The sequence below is a fragment of the Triturus cristatus genome, chromosome 8 (genome assembly GCF_964204655.1).
Source record: "Triturus cristatus chromosome 8, aTriCri1.1, whole genome shotgun sequence".
In the NCBI taxonomy this organism is placed as follows: domain Eukaryota; kingdom Metazoa; phylum Chordata; class Amphibia; order Caudata; family Salamandridae; genus Triturus; species Triturus cristatus.
The window spans coordinates 46,352,665-46,361,006 of record NC_140591.1 but is presented as its reverse complement, the minus strand read 5'-3'; the positions used below and the strand labels follow the sequence as shown (position 1 = coordinate 46,361,006).

Sequence of the window (8,342 nt, the reverse complement as noted above, 5' to 3'; positions counted from 1 at the left end):
TGAGGGATCTGCAGGAAGAAGTATCTGTCTGAACTATTGGTTCTACACTTGAGTCCATGTCAACATGTGCCCATTGTTGGGGAATCAGGTGAAGGCGCCATTTATCTTTCGGATGCATTCAGAGATGGTTAGCTAGGGTGGTGGCTAGATTTACCAGAAGGATACATCTTTACGATGTAGAATAGGTTGTTATTGGAGCCAATTATTTTGCAGGAGAAAGCTGCTTCAGTTTGTGGGGCAAAGATATAAAATAAATATACCATAGATGTTAAGCAAGTAAAGCATCTAAGGTATTGCATAAAAAAATCCTTTTTCCCTTCAGATTGCCTCAGTTGTTAAATGCTCCTTAACAGTTAGCTTCTTAACATTTAGCCATCAGCCCCACCTGCGGCCACCTTTGGCGGCTGAACACCTGGCACCTCCAAGACATTATATATACACCAAAGACCTGATGCGTGCAATTGTAACTTATTTTACCAATAACATAGGGATGGTCCAATTTATAGGTGCTCTTTGAGGGGCATGTAAGGCCACGGTTTGGGGACATACAAAGAGTCTTGGGAGGGGAAGGGAGTAGGCACAGCACAACCATGTTACACTGCTTGAAGCTCAAGCTCTTCGTTCGGAGAGCCAGATCAGAGATGACTCTAATGAGACCCTTGATAGAGAGCTTGCCATGCTTTAAGATGAAATCCGACATCATTCGCTCATGGTGGCAAAACAGATCTGGTGGGCCTCTGCATCTCGGTCCCTTGCAGGAAGAATCATTCCTGAGGTGAAGGACAACCAAAGAAGAACATGCTCCTCCTCCCTTGCATTGCGCAAGTTTTTGCTGACTATTACGCAAATCTTTACGCGGCCGGCCCACGTCCTGAAACTGAAAAGGCTATTCCCCTCATAGATTATATACCCTTGCCCAAACTTTCGTGGGTGGAAAGGCGAGTATTGGATGAGCCCATCACGCTGGAAGAGGTTGGAGAAGCGATCTTGGCGAAGGTGTGTGGCAAGACTGCTGGCCTGGACGGGTACCCTTCAGAACTCTACACTAAATATAAAGACATCCTCACTCCTCATCTACTGAATCTGTACAAAGAAGCTGTCCACAGAGGCTCCTTCCCCAAGGAGATCGATGAGAACACCATTGTTGTCATACCCAAGACAGGAACGCCGTCCACCTCATGCGCCGACTATTGGGCAATTTATTAATTAATGGGGAGGTAAAATATTTTTTCTACCATATTGACCACCTGGTTGCGGACAGTTTTGAGATCCTTCAGTCATCTGGACCAATGTGGCTTTATGCCCGGGAGGAGCACTAGACACTGCTTGCGGTGCCTACATGTAGCCTTAGCCCACCGTCCCCTACTCACAGCTTTGTTAGCCTTGCTTATAGTAGACTTTGAAAAAGCTTTTGACACGGTGGACTGGGATTATTTAGCTCGAGTGCTGAAGTGGCTGTGTTAGGTCCCCGCGTTTGCTGTCTCGTGTGAGTTCTCTGCTCTAATCCCACAGCCTGTGTACAGGTGAATGGAGTGGTTTCTAATAAGTTTTCCATCAGTCGTGGGACTAGACAGGGATTTTCCCTGTCCCCCCCCTGCTCTTTACGTTGGCTATAGAATTCTTAGCAAGACTTATATGATGCGAACACCCAGATTCGGGGATGGGAGTGGGATTCGGGCCATGAGGACCGCATTGCCCTCTAAGCCGATGAAGTACTGCTATGCCTCTTACACCCGGCAGGCATCGGCCCTCGATGTCTTCATGTCTTGCAGTTTTTTTGCAGGCACCTCATGTTTAGTTGTTAAACCTGCTAAGTCAGTTTTGGTGCCGCTGGCGCCCGCACGTGATTACTTTGATCGGCAAACTGTGATCCCATTCCTTTGTCTCAGTTTTCGCTACCTGGGCATACGGGTGTCTCTCATTCCTGAATTAACCTGGTCTCTAAACATTACCCATCTAATACGCAAGATTACAGCTGACCTTAAGAAATGGCAGACATTGCCGCTGAAGGTCATGGGGAGGATAGCTCTATATAAAATGATGGTTTTAATCAAGATTCTTATATCTCTTCCATAATTTTCCACAAAGTATCCCTTGTCATTGGGTCCAAGAAATGGACTCATTGGCCAATCCCTTTCTCTGGCATAACATCAGGGCCCTCTTAGCACTGTCCACTTGCCAGCTTGCTCCCTATGAAGGGGGTCTTGGAATGGTTAACTTATATCACCTGGCTACCTGCCTTTTGGTCATTAATGACTGGTTCACTGGGGGTTGGTCAGACATGGAACACAGGCGAGAGGGAGCTCAATACGCTGGGTTTTCCACGTATCATGACATTAATCTATGGTTCTACCATTCTAACCACGATACTGGAGGTGACCCGTCAGGTGTTTACAGGGTGAAGGGTGTTACAGAAACATACAGGGCGGTGAAAGAAACTCACTCAACACTCTGCATTATGGCATGGTACTTGGTTCGGGATAGGTGGCAGCACTTGAGGGGGTTTGCTCGTTGGGACACCATAGCTATCAACCTTTTAGGGGACGTCTGGGCAGGCTCACATATGGTCTCCTTCCAGGATCTTAAACAAACTTACACTCTCCAATACCCAATTTCATAAATTACTACAGCTGCGCCACGCACTGAGCACCCACATCCCCTTAGACACGACCATCCCAGAATTAAGTTCCATGGAAGCCAAGTTACTGATGGGGTGTTTTAGGCATAGGGAGGCGTATTCGTATAACGTTCAAGTATGCATGTGCCCGAGTAACTGTGTGCACAGCTATGTGTATTTCAAGCAATGTTTTTTGCAACCTTTACATGATAACACCAATTATGACTACAGCCAATGAACCTTTTCTCTTTGTTTTCATTATTATTGTTAAATCACATATATAATTGTGACAAATCATACGTAGTAATTCATTTAGATTCACTTCAATATATAAAGAAAGTAGCAAAAAAAATACAAATCATATGATTGATGAACACATTCTTCTTCGATGTGTCTTATTCATGCGGTGCCCTATGCATTTCGGGACATGTAGTCCCTTCTTCAAGGAAGGGGTATCCAAGATCTGCCGTACCTTGGTCCTTAATGCCCCGGGTCATTAGACGCCCTCAGAGCCCGTTGGAAGGAACGGATAGGACCTTTAGAAGATGATGACTAGTGTGATGCGCTGATGGCCCCCAGAGTGATAACGATTTCATCCAGGCTCCGTTTGGTGCAAACCTATTATCTACACTGTGCCTATCTTACTCCTATCAGGAGGTTTCGTGATGGCCTGGTGATTGCTGTTCCCATACACCTGCACACTTCTTTCACATGGTGTAAACCCTTCCTGTTATAACCCATTACTGGGAGGCGGTGGTGGCTGAATTATCGGATGTACTGGACCCAACCCTGGATTTCTACTCATTGCTGATCCTCCTGGGGGTGGATGATGGTGTTGGGGGCTCTAGAGCTGAAAGACTGTTGCTGGGAACAGCTCTTGTAGTGGCTAAAAGAAATACTGCTGTATATTGGAATGCCCCCAGGGCACCATCGCTGGCATTATGGAGGCGTGGGGTCGACTGGTGTGCAAAGCAGGAAAAACATATGAGGTCAAGTGTTGTCCGGCTAAACATGCAAGAGTTTGGGGTAAATGGCTTGGGGTGATGGATGTGGATGCTGGAGTAGAATGACAAAAGATACTTTTCTGTGATTCATTATACTTGTATGTGCCAGTTTGATTACAATAGGCATAGTGCTACTCATAATTGTTACAGAATGGAATGCTTCATGACAATGTAACTTGTTTATAAAAAAACATGTAGCTATTTAGGTGCAATATAATGGAATATCTTTGCTGATTTACTGTATTTATCTTTATCTTTTTGACTAGGTTCTCCAACTCTCCGTGCTGCTGGATTGCAATCTTTCATGATTTTAAGATTTGATTTTATTATTAATGTTGTTTGTGCTCTAGAAGAGACCTATCTTTTGAGTAAAAAGGTTCTCATGTTCACTGCAGTTAAATGGCCTCACCCTATAATGATATTGATGGATTTTGTTTTCAAGTAAAGTTTTTCCCACACATGCTGCAGTCATAGGACTTTCCCATTTGTATGTAATCTTTGTTGACTTAATCCTTGATTTACAAAGAAAGAACTTTTTCACGTTGCACACATTCAAAGAGCTTCACCTTTGTGGAGGATTCTCTGGTGCTTTACAAAAAGATTTTTGGGGAGTGAAACTCTCCTCACAATCATTGCAGTGAAAGGGCCTCTCTCACGTGTGTTTTCTTTTGTGATTTAGAAGATCTCTCTTTTGAATAAAGCTCTTCTCACACTCCGTACAGGGAAAGGGTTTCACTCCTGTGTGGATTATTTGATGATTGAGAAGATTCCTCTTGTCAGCAAAGCACTTCTCACACTCTGGGCAGTGAAAAGGTCTAACTCCTGAATGTGTTCTCTGGTGTGTTACAAGATGATGTTTATAAGTAAAACTCTTGTCACACTCACTGCAGTGAAAGGGTCTCACCCCTGTGTGGAGTAATTGATGCTTTAGAAGTATTTTCTTCTGAGTAAAGCTCTTCTCACACTCCGTGCACTGAAATGGCCTTTCTCCTGTGTGATTTCTTTTGTGATATACAAGTTCACTCCTTTGAGTAAATATCTTCTCACACTCACTACAGTGAAAGGGTTTCGCTCCTGTGTGGGTTACTTTGTGATTAAGTAGATCTATATTGCGAGCAAAGCTCTTGTCACACTCTGAGCAATGAAAAGGATTCCCCCCTGTGTGGAGTCGCAGATGCGTTAGAAGATTTTCCTTCTGATTAAAGCTTTTCTCACAGTAACTGCAGTGATAGGGCTGCACCCCTGTGTGTGTACTTTGGTGCTTTATCAGACTTTTCTTTTGAGTAAAGCTCTTTGGACACTCCATGCATTGAAAGAACGAGACCCCTATGAGTGCTGCTGGGTGCTGCGGAAGATGGGTCTCTCCAGTGAAGTCCTTCTCATAGAGAGTGCACTTATAGGGCCTCGCTTCTGTATGTAATCCTTGGTCATTTAAAGGGCATAGCACCTTAGTAAATATCTTCTCACAATCAGTGCAGGGTAGGCTTTCCTTACTCTGCTGGATTACTTGTTGTTTCTTCTGGTCACAGGTACAGGGCTTGTTCTCATTCCTATTTTCTGTCTCTGACTGTTCTGCTGCAGAATGAGAATACATTTTAAAAGTGTATAAAGGGCATAGGTTCCAAAAACAACACCGTTAGAGAGCTGTAACCTTATTACTAAATAATATAATAAACAGAATGTGACATGCTGTCTCTTGTCAGACAAAAGCTGTGCTGTTCTCTATTATTAAATGCTGTTCCATAGACCTGCAATGAGAGAATAGGAAAACGTACTTATCTGTAATCAGAGTTCTGTTCCAGGGCATTAAGCAAGGTCAATCATTGAACTGTCCCGTCCACATGCGGGACCCAGAACTCATAACATTTATATATATATATTTTTTTCCTATAAAATTATTTAACAAAACAGTTTTTGACAACCTATCGCAGTTATGCTGGCCAGTTTTCATTTATTATTTCTAAAAAATAAGCAACTTAATAAATGTAAAATGCCACCACATTAAGAGAAGTGAGAAGAACAACCCTTTCACAGACCTCTTTCAAAAGAAAACTGAGCGGAAAGAACAGCAGTGTAATTAAATAGGCTGCAGTCGACAGAGGCTTGAAACCTGAAGCTGCACCTTTAAGAAAGCACATTCCACTAGTATCCCATCGTGCCCTGTAAGTATCAGTTAGCTTAATTATTTTGTTCAGCTCACGGTAACAGCATCCTGGAGCACAGACCTTTGCCTTTTGGGCTTTTTTTATTGAAAATCCCAGCCAAACCTCACTCTACATCTTTTGAAACAGTAACATAATTTGTCAAGTATCCTCCCTGTGGGAGAAAGAAGGCACACACAGACCCACCAAATGTTTCCCCTTGTGCCTCCCCGATTCTCATACAAGGCTGCAATTTTAGTGAAGAAATGTCTGGGAGGACGTTTATGGGACAGGGAGAAAATTCTACTTCCTGGCCTGTACTAAGAGCAGCACAGGTACCAGAAATATCTGAGGGGTTTGGACTGAGGGCTTCCCCTACCACAGATTTATCCACAGTTTCCAGATACTCCATAGGAAGGAGAACCAAAGAGAAGTGCTGAAATGAATACAATTAAGAATGGATCCGGTTGTCAGTCACACTAATAAGTGTGCAACATTAACTCAACACATTTACTTTTAAAAGGGTTGTAAAGCCTGATGAAGCGTAACTAGCCCAGGACACAAGTACAGATCACCCAGAATTAATTTATTGATGGGTGTGCATGACTGACGCTAATGCCCAGTAGGAATTGGAAGACTGCACTCCAGTGGTGGCACCAGCATCAGATGCTGTAGGCGAGCCAACAGCTTGGCCCACTCATGTCACTAGGAAAAACATGACGTGTCAAAGCAGGCTGAACCCATCATTCCCAATGGGTGAACCATAACTTGTCAACGCAAAACTAGAACAACTAATACGGATATAGACAATTGTATCAATATGCTATACAGCAGTAGGAGAGCATGCCACTCTGTGAGCTTCACAGCAGCAGTCCCAGCCACCACCATTAACCCTCACACAGTACAGGCTGCAACAAGAAAGCATCCACAGAAGACAGAAGAAACCCTCTTCTGGGTGGCAGAAACAAAGCACCAATTAGATACGGCAAACCCACACATTACACCCCAAGATAATGATGGTAACAGTACCTGTCCAAAGGAACAGCAGTGAAAAACTGAAGTCCTCGGGAACAGCATTTGTGGCCACCTACACTGACACACGTGTGCCTTCACTTTCACCCATCCCAGACGTGCCAAAAAGACTACATGAGGAAGAAGATGCCTCTTTAGCAATGATTCTAGGAATGCAGCTCATTGATACTCATCACCCCCAGAACCTATGCTAGGGAACTATGAAGTGGCGCTGCATTACTAGCCAACAGCAGGGCAGATGTACAGCCGTCAGAGAGAGAGAGCGAGAGAGAGAGAAAGAGAGAGACAGCTCTAGCATCATTCCCCAGGTTTATGCCTTAATATAGAGAGACACCTCAGAACAAGACCCTGTAGGCCATGCGTATGGCAGAACATCAGTTCATGTCCCCAATCGTCTACAAAATGACTCAACAGAAGTACCCTCAGAACTCTTGAAGGGTTTACCAACAGACATGTTGAGATCACAGTATTAGCAGACAGGGATTTCAGGCATTTAGCATGCAAGTGTAATAAATTGGCTAAACATATGTTCGGTAAGACACGCCAACATTGTATAAATCATACATGAACTCCTCAGCCAAAGAGTGACTCGTAATAGAGGGGAAACTGCTAACAGCAGTCTAGACAGGCTGTAGTAAAGGAAATGTCTGCCACCCAAGGTAAGGTAATGATTTCAGTACCCCCAATACCATAACTGGAAGCTGCCCTGACAGTAGCTTCCTCAATGCTAATGCACTAGGCGGGAAATGGATCCCATGGGCTCGGACCCCAGCAGGTAAACATGTCTATTTCAGATGATCTTTGTTTCCAATTTTAAAGTTCCTATAATAATATCAGGTGATACCTGAAACCCTCCACACTAAGCCTATCACACCACAGAGTTCTTACAACTCTGGTGAGGGGCACACGGAGGAGGGGAGTAGCAGGCGCAGGCAAGGGTGGGGTTCTTGAGTGGACAGGACAGGGGCATCAGCTGCAGGCAGGAATCGATTCCAGGTGTTTCCAGCTAAATGAAGGAAGACCTGAAGAGTTTGCAAGCAGCCATGTCTTCCCTTCTCCACTTTCCCTAACCATGGCCAGAGAAGGAGCAAAAACCTACCCACAAGTGGCAATTCTCCCTTTTCCTGGCATTTGTGGACAACAAGGAGGCTGGAGTCAAGATGGACCAAGCACTGTCAAGGCATGCTTAAGCACGTTCTAGGTATTGACAATCTACAGAAGGAAACAAATGTATTGAACAGCACAAGTTGTTGAATTTCAAGCTTTACTTTGAGTACACCATAATTTACACATCCCAGGGTCGTACTCAGATCCAGCCCTTTGTATAGAGGTTTATCACTGAGACGTGAAATACTGGCAACAGAGGGGATGCAAAGACTCTGGATGGAAACTAATAAAGGCAAAACAGCATTCAGAAGAAGTGGCCAAACCTCAAGCAAGTTTGCTCCTAACACGTCCAACATGCAGTGGCACATAAGAGCAGAGGCCGCTAGCTTCTAAGGGGTCAGCTTATCTTCATCCAAAACGAAAGGGGAATTGAACCTATAT

The 8,342-nt window shown here is 44.2% G+C and overlaps 1 pseudogene across 1 annotated transcript in view; it reads right to left on the bottom strand.

Annotated features, from left to right (window-relative positions):
- Nucleotides 1-379: 379 nt before the first annotated feature.
- Nucleotides 380-8,342, bottom strand: part of LOC146799983 (uncharacterized) — a 390,259-nt pseudogene continuing 382,296 nt past the window's right edge. Inside the window, exon 12 of the transcript XR_014968028.1 lies at nucleotides 380-5,196. The product of XR_014968028.1 is annotated as an uncharacterized LOC146799983 (transcript). The remainder of the gene's footprint in view (nucleotides 5,197-8,342) is intronic.